Source organism: Cyanistes caeruleus, chromosome 3 (assembly GCF_971803275.1).
Source record: "Cyanistes caeruleus chromosome 3, bCyaCae1.hap1.1, whole genome shotgun sequence".
Lineage (NCBI taxonomy): Eukaryota > Metazoa > Chordata > Aves > Passeriformes > Paridae > Cyanistes > Cyanistes caeruleus.
The window spans coordinates 77,282,853-77,310,480 of NC_141703.1; the positions used below are offsets into that span (position 1 = coordinate 77,282,853).

At 38.3% G+C, this 27,628-nt stretch overlaps 1 long non-coding RNA gene across 1 annotated transcript in view; it reads right to left on the reverse strand.

The window, feature by feature from the left end:
• Positions 1-23,437, reverse strand: part of LOC111924471 (uncharacterized) — a 44,201-nt gene extending 20,764 nt beyond the window's left edge. Inside the window, exons 1-3 of the long non-coding RNA XR_002861665.2 lie at positions 23,317-23,437; positions 8,096-8,215; positions 268-343 (exon numbers count right to left, since the gene is read on the reverse strand). This is a non-coding gene — a long non-coding RNA (uncharacterized LOC111924471). The remainder of the gene's footprint in view (positions 1-267; positions 344-8,095; positions 8,216-23,316) is intronic.
• Positions 23,438-27,628: the final 4,191 nt, after the last annotated feature.

Consider the following 27,628-nt stretch of genomic DNA (forward strand, 5'->3'; position numbering starts at 1 on the left):
AACAAAGCAGAGATGAACCACAGCTATTTGATTTAACTCAACTTTCTTGCTCAGTCCATCTTTAAGAAGCATCCTCAACTTCAGAAGCCCACAGATATTCTGTGATGAGCCCCATGCATGAAAATACAGAACTTTGAAATCAAATTACAATTTCTACAAATGACTGCCAGTTTTTTTGAGAATTCTTTACTTTGGTTATTTTATCCTAAATTCTAGGTTCTGCTTGACTGCCAGCAGGCAGGAGAGTGGAGAAAAAACATTAATTACCTCTTCCCTTTCACTCCAGTGGTCAGAAGCAACAGCAGCCTCTACGGTGCCTTAATGCATGTTAGGTCTTGGACACCTGTCAGGGAGAGAGCAGAATGTGGGACAAGGATGCACTGAAAAGATAAAGCAGCAGATGAAGTCCAGGTATGTGATAGTGCTGTTCCCTCTCTAGGAGTTTCAGGGTCAGCACCACTAGCAGCAATGCCTCTGGGGAGGGTGGCAGCCCATGACGTGGCACAGCAGTCCTCTGGGAAGTGGGCTGTCCAAGCCTGTGGCTGCTGCAGGCCCTGGGAACACACCAGCAAATCTGCATGCTAAAAAAGGCAGAACAACTAGAAAGATGACATAAGGATCTAAGAGGTAAAATCAGTTTAGCAAGATTAAAAAATGATAAGGCATTTATACGAATAAGAGCACACCTTATAATGATGTTAACTAGGCTGAAAATTATAGGGGTAACAGTCTTTATTTCAGACATAAGATGATCACCAGCTGGGGACAGACAGAAATTACATCTCATGGTAAAATATTGCACGATCAGGTGGATTGTGGGGGTATTTTACCTTCCTGTCAAACATCTGGTGTGAGCCACTGTCAGAGACAGGATGTCAGACTAGCTGGACCATTTATCTGTTCTGGTGCATAATTCTTATGCTTATTTAGCTTACAGGCTTTTCTGACTGCTTGAGAACATTTATGAAATTGTAGGGCAGAGAAGAGAGATGTTATTTCTAATTGAAGAACTTGCTATGTCTCACCACCTGTTGTTTGTACATAAGATGATAGGGTTCCAATCACAAGATTAATGCACAATTTAGACTGGAAAAATAACAGCAAATCTGTCTGATTCTCCTATTTTAAACCCTTTCATGATCTTCAGAAATATTTCACAGTGCCAAGAACAATTTCAAATATAAACCGTTGGATTTTATAAAAAGCCTTCAAAAAGCTGCATCTGTCATTTGCATATGCAAAACTTTCACTACAGATTCATGAATAAGATTGGTTATGCAATTTCTGTAAAATTTATGTGGGTTATGATTAAATTGATTTTTATTTTTACTTTATATGACAGAAACATTCAACATTGATGTACTGAACAAAAGTGTAGAGGTTAAAGTCTGATTCTCACAAAAACTTTCTCCAAGGTAATACTTTACTCCATGTTAATTGCTTCAAACCATTTTTTTCTTTAATGGTTACCACTCAGAAAATGCTTGCTTTCTTTTAGAAAACAACAACCTAAACAGAAGTTGAAGAAATTCCATAGCTATTACCTTAATATTAAAACTTCATTAGCTGCCTGGGATTTTTGCAGTAGTAATGGCTGATTATTTCTGCTAGGATATCTATTTGTGTGCCTGAACCTTCCTTCCCAAAGCTTTGCAACAGTGCCAGAAGATGAAGATGTGGGTTTTTTCCTCTCTCTCTTTTGTAAAAGCAATACTTAATTTTTAAATTATTTTAATATTTTTGTTGACATGTAACAGTATCTTGAATACTCAATGGCCGTCACATTGTAAGAAAATGACAGCAGAATATTTTATTTTACTTCATCTATTGTGTAAATTTTGACAAGGTACCAATTTTCCAGGTATAAAATGATTGCATTTTTACTAAGATTTTATATAATTGATTAAAAATTATGTCTTACTACTTCATTTTCTACCTTAAGGATAGTTTCAGCCTTAGGACAGCATTTCTTGTTCTCCAAATCAAATAAATAAAATGGAGAGAAGTTCATCTTCAGCTTATTATTTTCACTATAACCATCACATAACCAAAATATAAGAATTTTGATCTTTGACTATAAAGAAAAATAAAGACTGATCTTCACAAATATTTACTAGTTTAACAGACAGTTTTTGAGGGATAGTTAAAAAGCTGAAGACAGTTTTGAAGACTGAACCATGAAAATGATGAGGCACAGGTAGGTTTCTAAGTTTCTTTCAAAAATAATCCATACAATACAGTTTAAATAAATAAATATCTGTGTAATGTTCTGTTCTCATGTTAATAGCACTTTTAGACAGACACTTTAGGGAAGAAAGTACTCTTTTCCCAGTTTACAAACACACAAATGTTGGTTTTTCAGAGTTAAATGAAAAACTACTTCTAGTTCATAAAATAACAATTTAAAATAGATGTTCTAGGCTTAGGGCATGAATTCTTTCATTAATATTTTTTTTTCAGTCAGTTTTCTGAGCAGATCAAAATCTCTAGAATTGAATTCTTCAAAAAGAGGTCTCTAAATCAACCTTTGAGGGCAAATGAATAAAACACTGAGTAAAAGATCTACCGTTTTGGAGAGGGATAAGAAATACTTCATACCTCATGGCTTAAAAGTAATTTCTGGTTGTGCTTGATAAAGAATTCAACGACACCATTTTTTTCATTAAAATAATCTTCTTTCATCTGCTTTTTCGGCTAGTCAAAGAAAGGTTCCTGGGTTTTGGCTAGTGTAGGAAGAATGCATAGCATAATGGTAAAAGTCTCATGTTTAACATTCAGAAGAAGAAAAAAAAATCTATTATTTACAAACAAAAAAGTTTGTTAAAATGCTTAAAGAATCATGCCCTGAAGTGGCAAAAAATTTTGAAGGCAGCAGGATGGCTGATTTCACGTAACTCATCATAGAAACGAAGAAAATAGTGTTACTCAAAAGCCAGCAAAATCCTGCTAAATAGCTCTTGTTTGGAGTCTTAACAATCCAAAAGCCTGTGTGAACTCCCTGTATACTTTCCTTTAACAGACCTATGAAAATACACAAATTCAGATATATTCAAAATCTTACCTTTATTCACACCCATTCATGCATAAATACATATATGCTAGCATTCAAAAATAAAAAATAAGAATTTTTCATACATCCCTGCATTATTTATATGTTGGAAACATTTTTCCTAGCATTTGTTTCCTGACTTTTATTTATGATGTTTGGAGAGATTACTCTCCACCACAAGATCATAATACTGTTGAAGGCTGTTGATAATGCAAAAAACCAATACAATGTTCTTTAAAAACATATGTATTAAAATTCCTGTTTGTTTACCATTTAGCCAGAGAGTCCATCAAAAAAGAATATTTATTACCCTTGCTATTCTTGAGAAAGATTAATATCTTCTGATTTCTGTAAGTGCATTATACATTAGAGAGTTGAAAGCTCTGTATGTCAGCATCAGCACATTTATCCAAGTACTTGAGCGAGGATTTCAGATTTTGCCTGTTGCATAATGATTAGAAGGTGCCCGGCATTCTGCTGGGATCCTGGAACTACAGCCTGTGCAAATGAGGCAGCCCTAAAGGCAGTGATTGTTGTTGCATTTGGGATATTGGAGTATAGCCCAGACATTTTCTTCATTATCCTTTTCATTCACAGAATGGTTGAGGCTGGATGAGACCTCTGGAAGTTGTCTGGTCCATGACACTTCCCTGTCCTGCTGGCTGCCTACACAAAAGTCCAGCTACTCACAAGCTGGAGTAAAAGCTCATGAGTCAAAAGTCACAGTCAAATTACCATACCATCCCCACAGACTGCTGGATGGCCTAGGGTTGTTTTCTGTCTGATGGCATGCCAGGCTGGGAGAGTTAGCACCCAGGGAGTCCCACACATGATGCTGCAGGACTAATTAGGTCAAGTTTACCTCAGTATTGCTCCGAAAACTTTGCTGCCTTCACAACACACCATCATTCCCCAAGGAGGCTCTTCTCTTCAGCCCAAATAGGGCTGAAAACAGCTGAAACTATCGCCTCATTTAAATGCAATTTAACAAGATCCATCAAAGAGCAGTGACTTTCTGCCATTACCAACTTTGATTTGAGCAAAGGAACTAATGTTGAGAGGGTCTAGTTCTCATTGCCTGACATTTAGGCTTAAGCAACCACTCTTTTAAGGTTCTTTGGAATAACTGGGATCTCCAGCAAGTGCGCATGAGCAGGAGCTCTGCTGAGGGCTCCAGACATTCTGGTGCAGAACCAGGGTGAGAATGAGACCAAGCTGTCACCATTTGCCAGCCTGAGCAGCGAACAACTGGACAATACGTGGACAACTGGGAGCTTGTAGAGCTTTTATTCTCCTCATGAGTTAACCTGCAGTTAAACAACCCTTGCAATGCTGTGTGCCTTCAGAGACAGATGATGTTCCAGGAGATTTCATGTCAGCTCCAGCAACACCACACCCACGGCATAATCAGGGGGGCAAAAGAGCTCACTGCCAGGGGTAGCTGCTCAAATTCATGCGCTCTCTGCTGTGTTTGACTTACAGGAATATTGACTGAAAAATATGCTTCATTTTATTCCCTGGAAAGCCAAAGATTAGATGCAGCATAGGTGAGTGTTACCTGTATTAAAGAAAGCTTCCTAATACTTCAGTCTTCTGAAGAAGCAATCTGATGGTTTCATTGCTTTTCCCATCAGGGACTGCTGATAGCAAACACTTTGCTCTCTTTTGCAACACAACAATGTGGAACCTGCTACACAGTTTAAATGGTACTGAAAAAACTCTAAGTGGAAAAAAAATGTAGGTGTTTCTGCCTCAAAAAGCAGGCAGGCAAATATGGCAATTTCTTACTGAACAATTCTACTTACTGAGTATAGTTGGCATGATCTGCTTATTACAGTAAGTAAAAATTTTTATTGCTTTTTCTTCCTGTTATCCTGCTGCTCCAATGCAGTTAAGAGAGACGACTCAGAATCCTGCTCCATTTTGTGCAACATAAACAGAATTTATGCTGCAATTATGAAGTCAGATTCTGCCTCCTGTTATTCCCTTTAACTCCCGTGAAGAAAGAGAGTACAGTTGAACCAAGAGTGTGGCCTCTGGAATCTTTACTGACAACAACAAAACAAGACCCAAGGAGAATCCAGATTGACTTCTGGGCACAAGCTTGAGTTTATCTTGGTAGCACTGCTAGAACCTAGTGCTGAATGATTTATTAAAGAGCAAGGGCACTAGTATCAGTGGAGATGGCACTGCAGACAGCTTTGTAGGGTAGGAACTTACTGCAGCAGAGAAGGATTCAAACTCTCCAAAGAGAGTTTTCCAAGAAGCGTATTTATATTTTCACACTGATAAATGGGAGTTTACAGATAATTCTAGTCTCCATTCTGAAAATATAATGTATATTTCCAACAATTTTTGTTTACCTTTCTCTATAAGGTATAATATAGGGCTTGTCAACACAGGGAAGTAGTCCAGAATGCCTACTGCAGAATAATCTGTCCTATAACATCTTAGTGACCCTAAAGAGGTTATTTGTTCTCTGACCACCTCTGGATCAAGACACAGTTTCTTTTTCTCTCCAGCAAGTCACTTTCAAAATGTTTGGAACAGTCCTAAAGGAGAGGACCTATTATTATATGTCCTTATATCAGGTATGTAAGAATTAGTAATGGTTGGCCTCTTGGACACTTATAATATGAAGAGAGAGAAGGCATAAACTGAATAAAAACTCTCTCTGGAGATTACTATTTTTCTATTATCTGTAGAGAGCACTTCTAGCTTAAGTGCTTCAGTAAGACCTAAAGTTAGACATGATGAAAATGGACTATAGCATTCCTGTGAGCAGCTGCCCTGGAAGGGTTTGTACCATTGCACGTGGCATCCCTCAGAGAAAAAGCCATTGTCCACAGGTGTGGGTCAGACCTGTCCATACCTTCATGCTACTCGATGGACACACCATGCTCCCTCTTATGCCTGAAATTCAATATTGGAGACCATGAGACCTTGCAACTGATGGCTCAGGAGCTGATAATTTGTGTGAAGTGAGGAAAAAAAAAATAAAAAAAATAAAGAAAAAGAACCCCACCACCTAATTTTATTTTGGGTCAGATGCCTATACAGAGTAACCCTGTCGAATCAGAACTGGGACTGGCACCAAAAAGTAGGTAGGGAGGATCACACTGTCATATGTGGAAGGCAAGGCTATCTTTCTGGGTGCCAGCCAGACTTGGATCTGCTTAAGGCAATAGTGAAACTGTATTCAGAAGCTCTGGAAGAAAACAGAAAAGCTGGCCAATAAACACAGCTTTTGAGAACAGTCAATGTGTAATTTTAAATTCTTCCTAGCTTCTTCTTTGCATATAAAGCCTTTCACTCCAATAAGGTTTTCCTTTCTTCTGATGAAAAAAAAGCTGTGGAACAAGGCATTATGAAGAGGGGAGGACAAGAATTTTAAAAGCCTGGGGTGACTCCTACCCAGCAAACTCTAGCCTGGTGGACCATCCAAGGAGTAAAAAATAACAGATGAAAGAAGTTCAAAAATATAAGAATTCATGACCAAACTGGTTTGTACCTCCAGTACCTGTGGGTTTTTTACTGCCTTGGCTCCAGCACACAGCTGCAGGGGTGTACAACCCACACTGCTACATCCTCCCCGTTGTGCTAACACCACATTGCAGGGATTCTGTGTATCAGAAAGTGACTCAATGAAAAAGGGCTAACAGCCTGAGCTTTCTCACCAGTCTACAGCTCCAAAAGAGCCACCATGTCCAACAATGTGGTGTTTGGGCAGTCATGTGTATGTGCAAATCACTGCGGAAGACAGAAGAGGAATGGGATCAAAATTCCTGTTAATGGGGTTCATGCACATCCAACAAAATTAGCTGATTTAGGAGCTGGCACTTCCATGAACCACAAGAATTCTGAATGAGCCATAGCCCATCCCAGTCTGCATCAGTATTCACACAAGCTGATGCTGAGAAAGTCAGAATTCTTCCATATGGTTCCTTCAAGGACAACAGTTGGGCTGGATCCATGGGGGAGGTTTGTCCATCTTTCTGAAGCAGTCCTGGTACTTTTTAAGTCATAATGAAAAATAAATCAGTAAGTGATAATCAAATGCAAACTTGATATATTCAGTATTATTAGAGGGCTTTAAACAAATTAGGCAGAGAAAAACATGTAATGACTGACATGGTGATGACGATATGTCACAGCACAGGATGAGGGTTTGCAGAGTCTCTCCTAACTTGGAAAGTATCAGGTGTTGTTTTCAGAAACCTAGAAAACTTTCTGAAAGAGTTTTTCATAATGGATTTTTCTCTGATACCTCCTAGAACCTAATAGTTTGGATCATTACAGCCTCTCTCCAAAGGGACTTTGGAAAAGTTCTAGATTTCAGTCTTCTGTTGCAGTCAACTTTCAAAACACTTCTAGAACTAACTTCTTCTCTTGTTCTCTTTCCTCCCATCTTTCACCTCCATCTTTAATTTTCTTTTTTTTTCCCCCTAGTCTTTTTCAGTTTTCCAGTTTCAATGACAATTTTTTCTGTTTAGACTGTTGGCGTGTTCCCATTTCCCCTTGATTCCACTTCACAAACAGGTTCTGTTCATTCATAAAGCATACAACATAAATTGCCCCCAACACTTTCATCTCAACATTCTCCAGCCTAAACATCCTCTAGCCAAAGCATTTGGCTCATTCCCCTCTCAGTCTTCCACTTTCCCAAAGCTCCTCCAGTTCATTCCTTTCCTCTCTTTCTCACTTGTTTCTACAGCATTACAATTACAATGGAATTTGTGCTGCTGCCAAGGTCCAAAAGCAAGGAGTATGTCAAGGATGTCAGACATCCAAGAAGGTCAGACATCCATAGCTCAACATTATTCTTCATTTCCTGACTCCCTCCACAACGGCATCTGTCAGTCCTCTGTATTTTCAATGTCCCTGTCCCATCCTCAGGATTTAACCCATGAGCTCACTGGACATGCCATGGGGTGCCACTCAGAAAAACCTACAAGCACGATGCTCGCTCTTGGGGGGCAGCTCTCTCTCAGAGTAGCAGCCCTGGCGTCCGTGCTGCAGGCCAAGCTGTGCTGACAGTTTTCTTACCTGTGAATTAACACACAGGTCTGCCATGGAAAAGCAGCTGTGTAATTGGTGAGGTCCTGCAGCTTGGCAGTTCAGCAGTGTCAAGGCACTTGGGGCACATCTTGTATTTATCACTGCTCCCTGCAGGTAGCACAGAAACATCACTTTAAATTGACAGAACACGACAGTGAGCAGAAAATCAATGCCAGATATGCCCAGACATTAGTGGACTCCTTACCCTACTTTATAAGAGTGGGGAATAAAAGATTTTTTTTTTTCTTTTTCTTTAGTTTTGTTCTTTTAAAAAGACACATCATGATCAGTAACTGAAGGTGAAATGATTAGATTAGTTTCTGCGCATGCAAATGAGGGACACTCTAATTTTCACAGATCCCAATCTGAGATCAATTGTATGACTTTTCCACTTTTTGATTACATGTATGGACTCACTGCCATTGTATTAAAATAATTATCAGAAAACCCTGACAACACTCTTAAGGTGGCAACAAATAACTATTTTCTTCATCTAGAAACAAAACATGGAGACCCGATCCACAACAGGAAGTTATATACAATGACAAAAGAGATCCAGTAGCAAAAGCCGATTTTTAGATGCCAAACTGGATATTCTCTCAAGGGGTCTGCTCTACAGAAAGGTTCTCAGCCTTTCTATAGAAAGGCTGATTCTGTAAGGAGTCATCACCTAGCCAACAAGTGAGACAATTGAGACATCAGGGTCTAGTGAAAATCACCATTGTGTTCCTATATCGCTCTAAATAAAAAGGAGGTGTTTTCCCAACAAATAAAATTCATATCCATTATTTTTTTCTGGACAGGAAGCAATTTGGCTTTGAATTTCTAAATATATTTTACATTGCCTTCCAAACATTTTGTATCATATTGAATGCAGGAAAGCTATTTCTGAAATAGCTTTTTGCACAGGTACTCTGATTATATTTTGCTTTCTTTGATAATTTTGTTGTTATACTATTGATTTTTTCATTAAAACAGAGACACAGTTCCCAACATACACGTTTAAAAGTACAGAAATTTTCCCCCTTTGTAATTAGTTCTACCTTTGCTGGCTCCATTTAATGAAATCTCAAGGGCAAATTGTTATACTTCATATTCAGTCAAAACTCCCATTAATCCATATATGTTACCATAACAATTTGTTATGAAAATAGCAGTGATATCACATTATAATTTTCTAACATTATTACATGAAAGAGGAAAGAGGAGATAGGTTGTACAGAAAAGAAGCTTTTATTGTAAACCAAAACCATCCATAATAATTAGTGATATCTGGGAAATGTTCATGATTACCAAAAGTAAATTGATTAATTTTAATTAATGTCTCTCTTTCACAGTGGCATTATTCAGACTGGAGAATTGATGTTTTCCCTATTGATTTTTTTCCAGGGGACTGTCTCTGTCCCATTCACTCCCATCCCCAACAATTCCAATTTTTATTTTTCAGCTTGACCAAAGCATGGCCTTCAGTGATTTCACATCCTAAGCTCATTCATCAGAGCATCTCATAAAAGTGTTGAACTCTTCCATTGATAGGCAGTGGCACAAAATGTGGTGCTGGGGAAAGATCAGCCACCTCTGACTTTCCCTCCTCAGCTGTCTTAAGAAGTAACAGAGTACGGTTACCCAGAGACAGAGGGGCCTTGGTTTGTGCCCTCAATAAAATGAATCCTGCTGGCAAATAAACCCAAAGATGCCTATTCTTCTTCTGAAAGGTATTGTCCATCACATTCTTAAAGAAATCCTCAATGGCCAGTTCAGCTTTCAGCCACGGTTTGCCGATTGCTTTATATGTCAAAATGAAAACTATCAAATACGCAATCTGTGGCATGTCACTAGCCATCACAATTTATAGCACTGCAAATACAACTCAGGCTGGCTCTACATCTTCTGCTTCAGAAAGAAGAGCTGTCTTGATTCTGGGGAAGAAAAGGCTGCTTCAGCAAATCCAGCAGCAGATATATATCTCAGTAGAGAGAGGGCCAACAAGTGCCAGGGTTAGAAGTGGCCAACAGATTCCAGATAAACTTATTATTGATTATAAAATTATGGTTTTGATTTAAAAAATGTGTTTTTTGTTGTTTTCTGTGGCACATAATATATTTATTTATTCTTTTTCTTTATAATTGCATGCATATTCTGTTACTCATACATAGTGAACTGGAACTACTCGAATAGTGAGACTATGGTCCATCACAAAAGATGAAATCAATGACACAAATTTACCACAGACTGGGAGCACAAGGTCACAAAGGAGTATTTTATCTTAAAAACATTTTGGTATAACTGAATTTTTTTCAGTATTCAACAATTTACCAAGGAAAGTAACCTTTCCATAAGAAAAAAAAAATCCCAAAACCTCAAATTCATGTTAAATTTCAAGTGAGGTGTATTCATGACACAGACTGGATTGCTGAGCATCAGCTCTTCATGTGGGTGTCTCATATAGTACCAACACAAGTTCATAGCAATTCTTCAGCCTATTTAGTGCTGCAGCCATATTACTTAAAAATCCTTTAAAAACACCAAAGAATGCTGGACAAGCCACACGACTGGAACACAGCAATCACTGAACGACACCACTGAGGGCCGCAGAAGGGATAGGCTGGGAAGGAGGGGTGGGGTGTTGTGCTCTGTGTTAAGGAATGGAGACTGTGAAAAGCCGCCTCTGAAAAACAAGATCAAAGCCTGTGGGTTAAAAGGAAGGACAGGACTAACAAAGAACATCTGCAGTGTGGATCTGCTACAGTCTGACTGACCAGGGGGAGCCTGCTGATGAGGCTTTCTTGCCTCAGCTACAGGCAGCATCACACACATAAGCTCTCACCCTGTTAGGATATTTCAACCACCCAGAAATCTGTTGGGAAAGTAGCAGAGCTGGCTCTAAGGAATCCAGAAGACTCCCAAAGTGCACAGAGTATTCATCCTGAACTGCATCAAAATGGGAGTGGGCAGCAGGTCAAGGGAAGTGATTCTACCCCTCTGTTGTGATTTTGTGAGACCCCAACTTTAGTGCTGCATCCAGCTCTGGGGTCCTCAGCACAGGAAAGATGTGGACTTGATGGAGTGAATACACAGGAGGGCCACAAAGATGATCAGAAGGCTTAGAGGCTTTCTCAGACAGTCCAAGAGAAGGTGAGACTGCTCAGCTTGAAGAGGAGATAGCACCAAGGAGACCTCATTGTGGCCTTCCTTCCAGTATTTAAAGGAGACTTAGAAAAATGAGGGAGATCAATTTTTTACATGGACAGACAGTGACAGGACAAGGAGGAATGGTTTTAACCAAAAAAGGAGAGATTTAGATTAGATTTTAGAAAGAAACTCTTTATGGTGAGGATGCTGAAGCACTGGAACAAGTTGCTTAGAGAAGTTGAGTGTGCCCCATCCCTGGAAGTGCTCAAGGCTAGGCTGGACAGGAATCTGACAACCTGGTCTAGTGGAAGGTGTCCCTGCCCATGTCAGGGGTTTGGAACTGGATCATTTAAGGTCCCTTCCAAACCAAACTATGACTCTATGACGCATATAAAAAACAAAATTGTAGCTGAAATATTGCTTTCCAGCCAGGAAATGGTTCTAAAGCTTGGATGAGTTTTAAAGCAGAATAATTTTCATTTATCTCTGTAAGGGACAGTGAAAAGGGAGAATCATTATACTAGAGGGATGAGAGAAATACAGTAAAAAGTGTTACAGCTGCATAAGCCATATCAGGGGATTCCTAATGACTTGGAAGTCTAACACTAATCACAACACTAATAGAAACACGGACATCACAAGCAGCATTATACAACCTCTTGTCTTCAGCCTACACCAAAAAAATTATTAAGCATGAGCAGACATTTAGCTAAACTGGTATAAACAAGGTGACAATAGTACAAGCCAGTGCAAGAACAGGTTAATGAACGCCAAGATTAATTATGTGCATCTGAGTCATCAGGAATTTATGAAATTCACAGTAGACTGCTTAAGAATACAGCCAGGGTATTCTCTTTGCCATTAATAATTATATCTGAAAATGAATGAAAAGTGAGGGTAGTCCCAGAGGACTTTAAATTATCTATCAGTATAAACAAGAAAGGAGGGAAAAGATCTAGGGAATTTTAAACAAGTTAACCTAAAAAAGATTCTCAGAAAAATGTTGCATTAATATTATTAAGGTTAACCATCCATTTATAAACACTTAATACATATAAAGCAGATAACATGTGCTGTGAAGAAAAAATCAGGAACAACCAAATTAAGTTAATTTAGTGGCCCAGTGGAAGGTGGGGAAAGGAGCTGTGAAAAATCTGGAATTAAGTAAACTTTGAACATTGTACAATAAAATAATCTTAAGAGCAAATTAAAGAAAAAAAGCTCTCAATAAGATAGGTAAACATGTAATGGAAAAATATTCATTGAGACACTAGTTCACAACTCAGTTGGAGAGTGAGGACTCTTGGTGAGTCCTCAGGCAAAAACTAAATGCATTAGTACTGGTATTTTATTTTGGTGTTTTCACTGGCATCCTGGATGAATGTGTTTGCTGGTCCTGTAGAGCTATAGAGAACTGTGAGCTGCTGGAGACAACAGTCCTGAAAAGTATCTCATCAAATAAAAGCTGCCCATAAAACATCAAGACTGAAATACATAAACACAAATGCAAAATTATTCAAAGGGAAATATTTAACTGCAAAAATTAATAATAGAAAATATATGTCTATCCAGGAAAAACTTCAGGAAGGTATCAGCATAGTGGACTCAAATCAAATGAGACAATACAATGCTTCTAAAAAAGAGGATAAACTTCATTCACAGCTTTACTAGCAAGAATTTCCAAAATAAAAAGACAAGAGACAATTACTGGTTCTGAGTGAAGCACAAGATAAAACAGCTATATTCAGCTGGGGACTTACTCTAAAATAAATGAAAGGAAAAAATGAAAAGAATGAAAAGATATCAGCAAGAATTATGTGGGTTAAAAACCAGTATCAGTGATGAAACATTGAAGGGCCTGAGTTGCAATATGTGAATAAGAAAACTGACAGCAGCTTTCAAAGATATAAGAGCCCATTATAAGGATGATAGCAGTCAATATTTAAACCTACTGTGGGACTAGGCATAATCAGATTAGTTTCTAGGCAGAAGACTGAGGTTAGATTTGAGGAGCCAGCTAACTAGATAGGTAGGGAAATAAACAGAATTAAGACTTTGGAAAAGCTTGGAAAAACAAGCAAGATAGATCGTGTCCTGAAGAGGACATTTTTTCTGGCTCCATTGTGAAGAGAGGAAATTCAAGTAAACAACATTAAACCTTGTCTAACAGAGTTTACAAACATTTTCTATTCTTTCACAAGTCCACTATTTAAATACTAAAGCAGCAGGTAAGGCACTCCTCCTCAAACTCTTCTTCCACTTCCACAGGGCTGTACAGAGAGTGCACCTGGAAAATGTTTTTTTGCAGGGTTTAACGTGCAGCAAAGCAAAGGGTAGCACCTGCAGTTCTGCCTCCTGCCTTTCCCTGACAGCTCTGAGCCTTTCACCCGAGCTGCTGTGGAAAGGTTTTTCCCAGGGCACAGGTTTTGCCTTGCTCTTATGCTGTTGCTCTCAGGTTGCTATTTTCACAGTCCTGCATCTGCAAAACTCAATATTCTTCTTCTATCAGATTTCCCAGGGGAGGCAGTGCATGAAACTCACATCTTCTTTCTCTCCCTTTCCTTCCCCCCTTCCTTTGTATGTTTTAGTTTATATTAGAGGATTACTCCAAGTGAAAGTGTGAGTCAAAGTGCTAGGGAGAAAGTACAGGGAAAATTCACCATGTCATCTTTATTGTCATCACCTGCTGCACTGTAACTTTCACTGTTGCAATAGATGTCTGCCGTCAGCCATGGACACTCTAGTAAAGTTTTGTGCATGTAAGCCTGTCTCAGCATCCTTTGTCCAAAATTTTAGATTATAGGAAAAGAGAAATTGCTTAGTGTAAGCAGAAAGTGCCACCCGATATGCTGAAATTTTTATTAGTAGAACCCAGGCTTTTTTTCCTGTAGACATAACAAGAAAAAAAACTTATAATGGCAAATGGATAATGAAAAAGCCAAATTTTCTTCTCTTAGTAAAGATCCTTACCTATAACTTCTAGAGAAAAAAAAAACAAACAGCTACAGCAGAATTTTTTGTCAGCCCTACTGAAAACCAGTAAATCTGTGAGCTTTGGTCATTTCAAACAGTTGCAGCTCCTTTTCTTTACAGCAGTACTGCAGCCCCATTCTGTGGCTGGGCCAAAACCTGTTTAAAAATACATGAAGAGAGAAAGAGTAAGACAGAGAAAAGCTATTTTGAGAAGACTCATCCAAAGGAGCCAGTGCTCTCAGTTCCAGTGTGGTGAAGGAGATTGTGATGGGTGCCCTTCCTCTCCTTCACTATGATCAGGATGGTGGACACTTGGTACAAGCACTGTGGCCCAATGTCTCTGAATTAGATTAAAAGTCACAAAGGTAAATATTGCTTCCTTCAGCCCAGACCTCATGATATGAGAGTTTTACCAGAATCCCCATAAGAGCTTGGTAGGGTAAAAGTCCCCAGTGTTTAACTGTATCTGTTAATGACTTAGATCTGATTTCTGGCACAACTAGATTCAATCATGATCTCCAGTCCTATCCTCTTATTGTGCAGACATGAATTATATGAGTCTTTTTATCAAAGTAATAGACCTTTATGTCTTGACTAATTCAGCATCCAGGAGATTTGGTAAACATATCTACTGGGAGAGAAATAACATCAAAAACTTAGGAAACGTGACTTATAAGGAAAAGCTGAAGAAATCAGCCTTAGTTTCGCCAGCAAACTGAGAGTGCAGCAGAAACATGGTAACAGACTTCTTGCTGTGTAAAAAGCTGTGATGAGGAAGGCAGTGAAAATTTGTTCTCTATGTCTACTGTAGATCTGACAAAGAAATAAACCTTCAAATTTCCACAGGGTGTTTCAGTTTAGATAATAGAAAAAGTTTTCTGATCACTTCTCATTGACCAAAACCTGAAAGAACACATTTCAGAGTCACTTATCAGCTTGAGGAAGGGGTACTGAGCTCTGTCTGAGCAGGGATGAATTAGGAGACCTCTTGAGATCTCCTCCTATACCTATAAAATTTCCATGATGTTAGTTGGAGTAGTACCAGAGAGTAACAAAGAAAATCTTTCCCTTTCACTCTTGTTCTCACTCTTGTTCTCCTTCTTGCTGTAGCTGTGTGCTTTTCTGCATTTAAAATTTAAAAAAAAAAAATTATAAATTTATAACAAAATGTTCAAACCATTTGGAAAAGCCCAGGGGAGATTTAAGAGTCCCTTTAATATCTCCAGTGTAAAAGGATGACTGATAGTCCGAAGTTTTACAAATTCAGGAAATATCTCTGATTTTCAGAAAAAATAATAAATTCTTATTTTATATTAAAGAATTTTGCATATTCTGTGAGCTGCTCAGGTGCTGAAGCAGGTAACCAGTTTGCAGCTAAAGGGAATCCAAATCTTCCTCTGTGAATTCAACAGCAAGTTTTTTGACAGTAATATGACAGGTTGCTTCATTTAATGTCATTTTTGTGTTCTGCTAAAAGATTTGGACATGTACTGGTACGATTTTTTAGCTATTAGGTCAGGAAGTGATGCAACTTTATGTCTTTGGCAAAGGCTTATTGTGAGTGTTTTTCAAGTATTTCTGTACTACAACTACTTCATATCTTGTAGTTGCTTCTAGAGTATGCAACAGTACTTTAAGTCAGGAACTAAAGAAGAATTTAGTGCCCTATTTATCTCCTTCAAAGCAACATTAGCTTTGTATTAGGGCTATTACACCAGACAAGCAATACTCTGCTGTCAGGGAATCAATGCTTGTGTTGACAGCCTGAGGGTATACTCACCCCTCTCCTTGGTAATGCTGGCTCATTCCCAAATTATATTTATATAGACTCCTGTCACTTACTTGGTGTTTTCCAGATGCCACCTATAGCTAGCAGTACTTCATGTGACACCTGAGGTAATTGTTACTCACTAATCTAATCAGGAAGACACTCACTGTGTACAGTTTCACAGTAACATCAATTCTTGATTACAAAAGTGAAATACATCTACAGCAGCTGCAATCTACTTCTTTCAGTCCCCTGTCTTTTGCCTGGATTTTTCAGAGGCCGAGTTTGAACTGCACATTTAAGGTCATTCACTTAAATGAGTTTATAAGAGGAAGAACATAGAATATACCAAGGAGAAAATACTAAAATGTATTCATAAGAGGAACTCCATCTTTGAATATTTCTGTAGGGCTGAACTGGTTGTATAGACATAGAGCTGGACATACTGATCAGTAATTTCAGTGGATTGAGTTAAAATTTATGATGTCTGACAGCTTTCTGGCAGGCAGGAATGTGGGGAAAGAAGTTAAAGAAATCCTGTCACTAATTTCTTTAGGAAGACAGCTTTTGTAGAAGTGGTCAGTGCAAGGCTTTGATGGCATAAACAGAAGCTAAATTCTACTCTATACAAATAGGTCACCTAAATTTGGATTAATCTGAAAGGAAGAGTGATGTCAATTACTTCTGCTGGGCACCAAGTGGGGATATGTGCTTAGAGGTTGAGTCAAAGCAGAACAGTTTGATTGGTTTCATTCCAAAATAAAGAACATCTTAGCATTCACGGTCTTCTCAATACTTTTTTTTTACCTGTGGGGAAAATAGTTTAAAAACTGGCATTCATAGATTTTCTTTTAATATTAAATTCTTTAGAAGTTCTGGAAAAATGTCTTCAAGTACAGCAGCCTTTCATAGATTCAGTTCTTTGCTCATCTTTTATACTAGAAGAGTCCTGAAAATAAGGAAGACATTTGACAGCTTGGCTTGTTTTGATGAGCAATTTGTAGACTCTCCTTCAACAGGATCCAGTTACCAGCATGTTTGTGTTTTTGGCAGGCTGTATGGCTATCACATTTTCATCTACTTGCACCACACTGCTGGCATCTTGGTTCACAGAACCCCCAAGAAAACAAGCAATAGAAGCTTTATTTTTTTAAAGTTAACGTCTTCCATGATGTCTTACTGTTTTATCCTGGCCACGCTTGCCAACTTTAAGATTTCTGGGCACGGGTTCCACCTCCATTCCAGTGTCTTTAGAATACTTCAGTTTTGGCTACCCAGGAGAAAGTCCCATACTTTTTTTAAACATTATTTTAAAGCCCTAGGAATTTTCAGTTACTGCTGATGTCTTCAAAACCTTGAAAAGCCCACTTCAGTTGATCAGACCCTAAGAAATTTTGTGATGTTTTTATAAGTGTCACACTCCACTCACTACGGATTCTAGCAAGGCTTAAGCAGTGATGCCCTGCCCTGATAATAGGTGTATGGGTATGAGGATGACTTCCCTCTGTGTGGGTTTTTTCAGCTGTTTTATCATGCAATATAATATGAAGAGCAGACATTTAGCACACTCATCAGAAATTCCTTTCTCTTTTTTCTTTTTTTTTTGTTCTTGTATTATAGACTAGACATTGGTTGTCCAAAGCCATGTTTAAGAACAGTTCTCTCATGTAGCTAATATCAGCCTCATAAATGCTGTGACCATATTTGAGGCAGCAGTGGAGGAGGGGAATGAGTGGAAGAGATACCCAGAAATGTGTAAGTAAGGTCCAATAAAAATCAAGGCTTTCAGATAGTTTTCTAAGGCAGAATAACTAAGAGCACAGTAGTAGAAGGAGAATAGGATACAAAAAACCCCAGAGTTTTATCAAAGTTACACTATCCAAAACTGTTCTCTTTCTTACATTTGATAAAATAAGTACCAAGACAAAGAAGCTATCTAAATCCCATCTAACTGAAGCTGAGTAAAGCGATTCCTGTGATGATACACAGAAATTGAACTAGGAGTTAGTACAAAACACTGCAAATAACATTAGAGAAGAAATAGAAAAAGAAATAATTACATGTTGGGTTGAAGCGAGTCGCTAGTACAGTTCCTAGAGGATAAGTCTTGGAAAACAATTATTGAATTACTTTACTTATTTATAACAAGGAACAGCCACAAAATCCCTCTTAATATAAAGTATTAAATAAAGTTTTCAAAAATGAATTTGATAGAGATGTGCTCACAAAACTTGATGATAGAAAAGTTGGGGGGTGCTGCCAATTTAGAATTATGCTGCCCATGAAGTAGTACCCTGTGACCTTGCAAACTGGAATAATAGTAATAATAAAAAATCTAATAAGACCAATAGCAAGGTCATTCCCTTATGGACTATTATCTTGAACTTTATCTTTATAATGAGTTCTCATCAGCTGTAAATGGCAGAGCAAGACTTTAGTATGTCTGTTCATCACAAGATGTCCACATACAATGGATGTGGTGATCCTGGAAAATACAAATGTGCTAGCTGAGTAAGTCAGGTAAAGTATCTCTAACAGGCAGCAGTCTCTTGTGAGGCTTCTAAGAGTATTGTAAGGATATATTTTTCTCACCATAGCAGTGATATATCCCCAGGGGTAGGTTAGTGATCAGTTAATGGGGAAGTTTCATCTAGAAGAGTATGCAAAATTTTCAATAAAGACAAATTCAACTAGGGCCAGGCTAAGATGGGACTTACCAGTGTGCAGAGAGATCATCTCTTTAGTGAATATTTGACATGCTTGATGTGTTTAGGCTTTTGGGACAAGGCCTGACCAAGAAAATGAGAACTCTTCATAAATATATCAGGGACATAAATACTAGAAAAGGTCTATTTAAGTGAAGGCTCAAAATCTAAAAAAGGTACTAAAGGTCTCTGAAAGACTCAAACCAGGAAAAGAAAAGAGATTCTATAATATCCCTCAAGGAAGAATAGTGAGTGGAAACAACCTACCTCAACCAGTTTACAAAAGACTGATAAAATGTTTATTTTAAATAGCAGGGGACTGTGCCTAGCCAGTCCCTTTCCATTCTGTGCTCTGATGTAGTCCACTTTTGTAGTGAAAGAGAATAAATCTTTCCTTAAGAAATAAGGATCAAAAAAACTAACACAGAGTTCAAGCTTTCTTTTAAGAACTGAAAGATAAAATTGTGCTATTATCCAGTGACAGTACATTTTCTCTAACAGAGTTAATTATTCCATTACCATTGGTTATCATTAACATTAATTATTGATACCAAAGTATCTTCAAGACATTCCAGCCAAAATCAAGGCTCCACTATTCTCAGAGACTGAGAGAATAAAAATAGCAGAAGACAGTCTGGGTTTGTCAGGGTTTGTTTTTTTTTTAAGAACTGCAGCCTTACTTCCCAGCTAGTTTCTCAGTCTGACCATGGCATGTGTGTGTGATACCCACCCCCAGCAAGGAGCACATTAATTTAATAGTGTTGCTCTCATTATGCCAAGTCAGGTGAGGTCTAAGTTCTAGCAGTCAGAAAGGATGGAAAAAACTGGGAGGAAGAAAACTCTTTCAGGATTCCTGTCTCTGAAATTTTATTCCTAAAATATAATATAGAGACACAAGGACAGGCACAGTAAAACAGACCAGAGTGAATTTGACAGCAGTCAGAAAAAACAAAAGAAATTATGGAGGAAAGAAACATGAGTTGCTTCCTGCTCTTGTTTCCCAGGTTCTGCTAATCTGTAGTGAGAGAATATATTAAGTCTTAAAACAACCAGTAAATCTGAGCCTAATGGACTTTATTGAACCGTAAATTTGTCCAGTTGCTTCTGGAACTCATGTGAGGTTTGGCCTTCATAGTATTTTGTGGCAATTGTTTCTATAGCTTAACTAAATGGGTTTTTTTCCCTTATTTTCAAGTTTCCTGCCTTTTATTTGAATCTGTGATTTTCATATTACAATAAACCCTCAAGGGCCATTGCATCTTCACCATCTTCTTAAGCCTGAGGCTTTACATATAAATTGAGGTGAAGGGAGGCAATTTGCCCAATGTCACTGAGAAAGTCTTCAGCAAAGTGAAGGACAGGACACAGATATGTTGGGCTCCCAAAGAAAAACCTCAGTGCCATTAAAGTCTCCTTCCACACATTATATCCAGATGGCCAGAGATATTGTCCAGAGCCAATCACACTTCCTCAAGGATACTGTTAATTGACAACCTGAAATGGGCAATCTCATAGTTCTGTTAGATCAAGTATTTAATAATGTTCCTTTTTAGAAATATCAGTCCAGCTAAAAATCCAAGTAATATCCTTTAAGTTACTTACAACAGCACAAAAGCTATGCATGAAATTCATGGTCTGAGGTGGGGAGAACCTGGGTTCAACCCCTCTCTGAATTACACCTGCCAGTTCATTCTGCTGCCACCCTCATTTAAATGCATATGAAGCTGCAAGAATATCCTTAATGTGCTTGTGTTGAGCAGGGACCAATATTGAAATCAAAGCCAAAAGCAGCACGTCTTGGAAGGGAGCAAAAGCTGAGGTTTTTGTCCCCAGGCTTACCAAACAGATTTGTATTTTAAGATTTTTGCCATGTAGGAATACCAAACCTAGTGAAACTTCAGTACTGATATAGATACATGGAACTACCTTCCTGCGTTGCTGGGATGTGGAATTCTAAAAGGAAATAAAGCTTCATGAATGTCTACAAAGGGTCTCAAATAAGTACAGCTGCACTGTCAAATCAATTGTTTCCTTTGGACTGCAGCTGGGAATTTCAGTTTTGTTTGCTCTACAACAAAGGGTGTCACTGTCAGCCTTTCACACCCAGATGCACACACATACCTGGGCTCACATACACTGCACATTACGTCTCCAGGATAACTAAAAAATGTCTCTCACTGCCTGACAGTTGTACTCTTGTGTAATGGGGAGTAGATTCCACTCTCTCAAGTTCATTATAATGATGAGATGGTTCACTAGGAGAGAGGAAAAACTGGGCAAAAGAAATGGGAAATGGCCAAGAAGCAGCACAAAACACTGAAAAGCCACATTTTCTACTGACAGCTTCCCAGTAAGCATTTTTTCAGCAGTTTTAGATTTGGTTTGCTACACCTGATCAAAACAGTAGCTATTTTTTCTTGCAGTGTGGTTTCCCTTTTTACACTTGCTGAACATTGGTGTCCAGACAGACAAAATAGCCATGGTACACTGCAAATATTTTACAGGAATATCTGACAACAGGTTTCTCCTAGCCTGAATAAATTTCAGATGTGCCTGACTTGCAGAAACAAGGGGACAATCATGCAGAAATTGTTCTCCCTGCTTTTATTGCTTTAACAAACACAATAATGTAGAAGCAGCATTTGGAAGACTTATACAAATCAGGCTGTCTGCAAATGTTGATTAATGTCCTTCTATGAAAATAAAACCCCAACACTGATTAGCACATCGCAGTGATTTCACACATGTATTAAGACAAGGTCAGGAGACCCTGTTATGGGTGGGATAAAATTTTAGAAGTTGCTGCTGATTGCAGTCACATTCAGTTTAACAGTGCTGCTCCTCATAAATATCTTAATGAGTCTCAGGATAGTCCTCTTGCCCTGTGAGATTAGTATTATCCAGAAAGCGCAAATTCCATGCTCAGCAGAGAAATGGGTTCAAGCCTCCATCCAGTTTAATGGGCTGCTTAAAAAGCAGCTCCTAGGATGCTCCCTTGCTCCTGTTACCATCCCAAAACTGAGCTGGCCCATGAGATAAATGGGAGCTTGTAGGGAAGGACACTGTGTGTAGCAGAGAAGACTGGAGTTTCTTAAAAATTAATGCTGAAAATAAAATTGTATTTTAGACTTGCTATGCTGTTCAATAAAGACAGCACAAGCAAATTTGCTTTATAAAAGCAAACCCACAGAAATTTTAAAAAAAATATCTTATTTAGTAGGAGGAAATTCACATAAAGACCTTGCCACATCTGTTAATTTTGTGCTAAGAGATCCAACATATTCAGGAGCAGATCATTTTGAAGGCTAGTGGAATACTGTAGCTCTGCCCTGAACAGTGTGGGCAGTATAGAAACACAAGCATTATGAGAAACCTCTCCAGCTTCCTTGCTCCATTTTATAGATAAGAAGCTAAAGTAACTTCTCAGAAATCACCCAAAAAAGCCCAAGAGACAAGATTTTACCCACATTTTCTTAACCAAACATCTTACCTCAACAATACCAATCTTTCTCACAGGATTTTCTGGTGTTTTCTTATAACATATTTTTAAATATGAACATTTAATCACAGAATGGCTGGGGTTGGCAGTGACCTCTGGAGCTCATCTGGTCCAGCTCCCTGTTAAAACAGGTTCACCTACAGCAGGCTGCACAGGACACAGTTCAGGTGGGTTTTGAACATCTCCAGAGAAAGAGACTCTGCAACATCTCTGGACAGCCTGTTCCAGTGCTCTGTCACCATCACAGTAAAGATGTTTTTTCCTCATATCCAGATAAAACTTCATGTGTTTCAGTTTCTACACATGGCCCCTTGTTCTGTGGCTGGATACCACCAAAAAGAGTCTGGCCAGTTAATTTAATGCCAGCATCACGAATGGTGCTCCATGTTTTTGAAACTCCTGACCATAAATCTGGGAAAATTTTAACACAAACACTATGAACCATTCAAAAACAAAGAGAATGTATTGTTGACTATGGCTACAAGAAGACTGCTGCAACTAAAGATTATGTCTTTTCAAAAGCAGACTGCTGCTGGAATAATGATGTATTATAAAAGGAGAGCAGAAGAACTTCATAGACTGATGTATTTGTCCAACCAAAGTATGGAAAGTGGAAAATTACTTTCTCAACAAGGAAAAATAAAGAGAGATATCTTCAAACAAGAGGTTTTGTTGGACAGTATGCGAACCTTATTAGCAGGCAGATAAGCTTATTTAATCATAGCTAATAAATTACCAGTAGGTATCAGATACAATGATAAAATTATGATCTTAAAATAAATCCAGATTTGTAATGCCTACAAAAGTGAAGCAGCAAATAGCATTTTAAAGTTTAAATATCATTGTTAATCCTCAATAGATGGTGCTATTATCTAAGTTAATATCTCATCTGATTATGCAAATGAGTACAAGGCAAGTATGATCAGCTGTGAGGAGGGTTTTTGTGTTCTCCTTGTTTACAGTAGATGCTTGCAAGAGGACTTCCATTTGCTTTCTGCTCCAGGGTAATGACCATAAACATTAGCAAGTATTCCAGTTACACAGGTCCCCCTAAGAGCTGACAGATTTCAGGTATTGTTTTAAAAAGTGGAGCTATTTGAAACAGAATTGTTACCTGCTGACAATGGCATACCTCTCATCATTTCTTCTCCATAGTTTGAAGTGGTTGATAACTGGAGATCAGTATACATGTAAAATTCTTTCTCCCAGCATGGCAGAACATTGCAGGCTGCTCCTACATGGCTCATTGCTGTGGAGGCAGGATGTATTTGCCTCCTCAATGACTTGACTTATTGAAAGCAGCTGTGTGTTTCCTCTACCCACAGACTGGACGCAGAAATCATCCCTCCCAAGGAAAATTTGCTAGTAGTTCCATGATTGCTGATTTTGGTTACAGTATCCTTTCATTTCAGTGATGCTCTTCCAAACACCTCCAGGAAAATAACCCAAAAAGGCACTGTAATCTGAATTTAGGCCTGTTTTGGGAGGGATTTAAATCTCTCCAATGGAATCATCTAATTCTACCATCTAGGTTCCAGGACTTGGAAAACTTGAAAAAGATAAAGAAATAACAGGATCATTCAGGAAGCAAAGCATCAATGAGTAAGCCACCATCCTTTTCCCCATTAAAATAGAGTAAATATTTGCTCATTCGCTAATGGTTGAAATGTTCTTTCCTTTAATGACAACTCCTGAGTATAAATTAAATTAAACCATTAGCTAATTCCCCATTTTATATCCTATTTCCATCACATTTACTACTATTTGATTGCCTACTCTATGTTATCTGAAATACTATATACATATTGATTTGTGGACTTTAACATAAGATGAAGAGCACACTAAAAATCTAGCTAAATGAAACCACAAAGGAATAATTAGACTATTAGGATTTCCCAATGGTCCTTCATCTCCTTTGAGTATTTAAGGGAAAACAAATTTTAAATATATTATCAGTAAGTCCCTGAATTTTAGGAAATAGTCATAAGGAAGCGACTGTAATTGTTAATCAATGCAACAAGAAATTGCAAACATGGCAACAATTGCTTGTAGCAATAATAAGGTGAGGTCTGGTCTTAAGTGAGGTTTGGACTCTGGCCTCCTGGCTCACCCTGAAGGACAGATTCTGGGAACAACCGCCCAGCATCATGTGCTGTGTGTGTACCAGGCTGCAACAGCGATGCTGAGCGGGATGGAGTCGATGTCATGCCTTGATTTCTCACAGATTTTCTTCCTGAGAAAATCTGAACCCTCCAGACCAGTGAGGCTGTTTGAGTTGGGCCCCTCACACAGGCTGGGCTTGGACTCACACCCTCCTACATTTCACACAGAATGATGGCTCAGGTACAATTCAGAAAAATTACAGAACTGGCACTGGTCAGAAGAAGTTGTTTTACTCTTTTGAAGATGTACTTGGTGCACTTCTGGCTGCTCCCCACGCAGCTTGGCAAGGTGCTGTGGGTTTGAACCCACAAAACCAAATTCAGCTGGAGTACTCCAAATGATTTCCAGCATCAGCCCACCTGATGAAATTTCATTTCATTTTCATTTTCCAGGGATAACAGACAACATTACTGAGTTTTTGGTATTCTGTTTGATATGCTCAGAGTTTCACTCTTAGAATTTACTATTAGATTTTAGACTATTTTGCCAAAATTATGAGTACTTTGTGGCTCTTGAATGAGCTAAGATGAAAGACAGGCATTGACAGTGGGGATTCTGTTCTGTTTGGTGAGTTTAACTCATAAAAAATGAACATTTACAATTTTCCACATATCTATCTGGAGAGTTAAATCAGAGTTTTGCAGACTATTTTTCGTACCAAAGCCGTGACTTCTGTCTGCCTTAACGCACGCCAAGAAAGCTGCAAGAAAATTAAAGCCTGGATAAAACCCTGGCAGGTGTTTTTTAGTGAAAGATTTGGGGTCATCTGCTGCAATCCCATTATGACTGAGCATCCATTATAACAAATACTCAGTTAAAGAACTTTTGTGACCATTTGCATTACCAATAACAAACATTATAAAGTATTATTTCTGTAAGACTCTATATGTGAAAGTCCTGGTGAAATCAAGAATTTTCTAAAAATAATCCACTTCCAAAGGACAAAGAAGTCACAGAAGGACCCCTTAGAAAATGAATCTGACACTGCTTGGCACTGGAAAAATATTTATTTTTCCAAAGCCTAAGAAGACATGAATGAAGCTCTAAAAATTGAAACCAAACATCAACTACTTTGAATCTTCTACTACCAGACAAATAGCTAAAGTAATAAACTCCAAAATGGAGAGATATGAGCGGTTTGTGAAAATTTCTGCTATAATAAAAGACCTATAAACTACATGGACAATGGCTGTCAAGGTTTTGGATTTGGAAATTAAGCAGTTTTCTGATCTCCTAGACATTCCTTTTTTTAACAGTCTGAACTGCATTCAAGAAGTAACCAAATGTATTATTTTTGAGCAATAGGAGATGATTTTATGAAGCCAAATGTTAGCAATGGACTAAGAAGCAAGAAATTTTCCATTCATGAGCTGAGGTACTTCAGAACTAAAAAAAGTTGAGGCAACAGGAAGACTTCTCATGCAGCATGCAGAAATTTAAATGACTGCATCATGGTTACAACTAGTAAATTAGAAACATTTCTATAAGAAGGGGAGTTGGGATCTCCATTTTTTTCAAGATATTGTTCTTTCCCAGTCAATTCAGGGCAAAAAAAAAATAGTTCAAGATGAGGGAAACTGCAATAAAAGTCTGAATGCCTGACTCCCATCTCCTCCCTTGCTAAGTTATCTTCTGTTTAGTACTGATACTAAACTAAAGTTTTATGGAAGTTAAATTGATTTTTTAATATTTTATGAAATATCCTTTCCATAGGACTTTAAAATGTTATTAGGCTGAACTCTCTTTCACTTCTGACCTTTCACAGACATTGCGCCTTGCATTGATTTTTCAGCTCTTTGATACTGGCTGAGCTACAATAGTTCCAGCAAATAGGGGAAGAGGGGGAATCAAATGCCATTGCATTAAAGAACTGGAAAAAAAAAAAAATCTAAGTTAGATTACCAACAATTCAACTTTGCTATCTTCTCCCCTCAGCACACAAGACCTTCAGAGATAAGTCACCAAGCAAATACTTTCTCTTATATTCACCCCAGATGCCGCAGCTTTAACATGCTTCCAGCCCCCTTTATCTGCCACTATTGTCATTAAAAACATGTATTAAAATACATATCTGAGCTGAGTCATTAGGCAATACTAAACACTCTCCTTCTCAGCTAAATGATTTTCTGTCAGCTGGTTTGTCAGGCTCCTGAGAGAGCAGCAGGGGATCATTTGTAAATAATTATGTTGCACCAGTGATAAATTAAATCCACTTGAATCAATAGCATTTAGATTTTTAAAAGGATATAGCCAAGACACTATCAATTAGAGCAAATCCTGACTCGGTAGGCTTAGTTTTCACATCAGGTTCTTACTTTAGCCAGTCTCCTAGAAGATGGTGTGGGGTATTTTTATCTCCAGCTTTGACAGCTGATTGATGGATGTGAATACTTGACGTATTAATTCCTTGCTCTTTTTATGATAGATGTGAGGTACAGCATTTGTTTTCACTGTCCACAAATAAGATGCCAGTGCCACCTGAGATCTCAAAAAATACCTGGAACACATGCAAAGTGACGGGAATCTCCCAAATGACTGCCAGATCTGTGCCCTGGCAGGAGACCCTTGCGCTTCTCAAGGGGCACTAAATGTTCCTATGCTGGCCCCTGATTCAAGCTGCTCATGCCATCCTGAAATTGAATCTCAAATAAATCTAACAAAAGGAGCTCACAGTGAGTAACTCAGACTCTACCGTCCAAATCTTTTGTACCTAGAATAAGCAATTCGTTTTTCCTACTGGCCAAATTCTCCATCTAAAGCTGTTTTAGCAGTACTGAAGTTTTTGTGGTACTTGGATAAAAGAATTTACAGAAGTTACTCAGGAAACTTCCCATATCATCTATGGGACATGATGTAAAACACCACCAAGAGGATTTACAGCTCTGAATCTGGTGATCCAAGATGCTGTTTAGGGGGTTTTTCCCCACGTCTCAAGAGGCAAATATTAATTATGTTAATGAAGGTACTAAGGGAGGATTTGCAGACATTGAAATTTGTTTATTGGTTAATATTCAGGGACTGGGTTTGTTTTTGTTTGGGGAGGCACATTTTAATACAGACTCTCAAATCCAGCAGCCATGTCTTAGAAACAGCTTCCAATCATAAACTCGAGCAGAAGCGGTGTCCTGTTGCTTTTATTATCTGATTTCAACTGTTGCCTTATGACCGAGAATTCTGAAAGGGTGAGAAGGTAGATTAGAGTTGCACTACCTTCAGTTTAGCCTCCAGAAGACCTGAAGGGTGACCAAGTCACAAGTAATATCCGCTTAATCTTCCGCCGG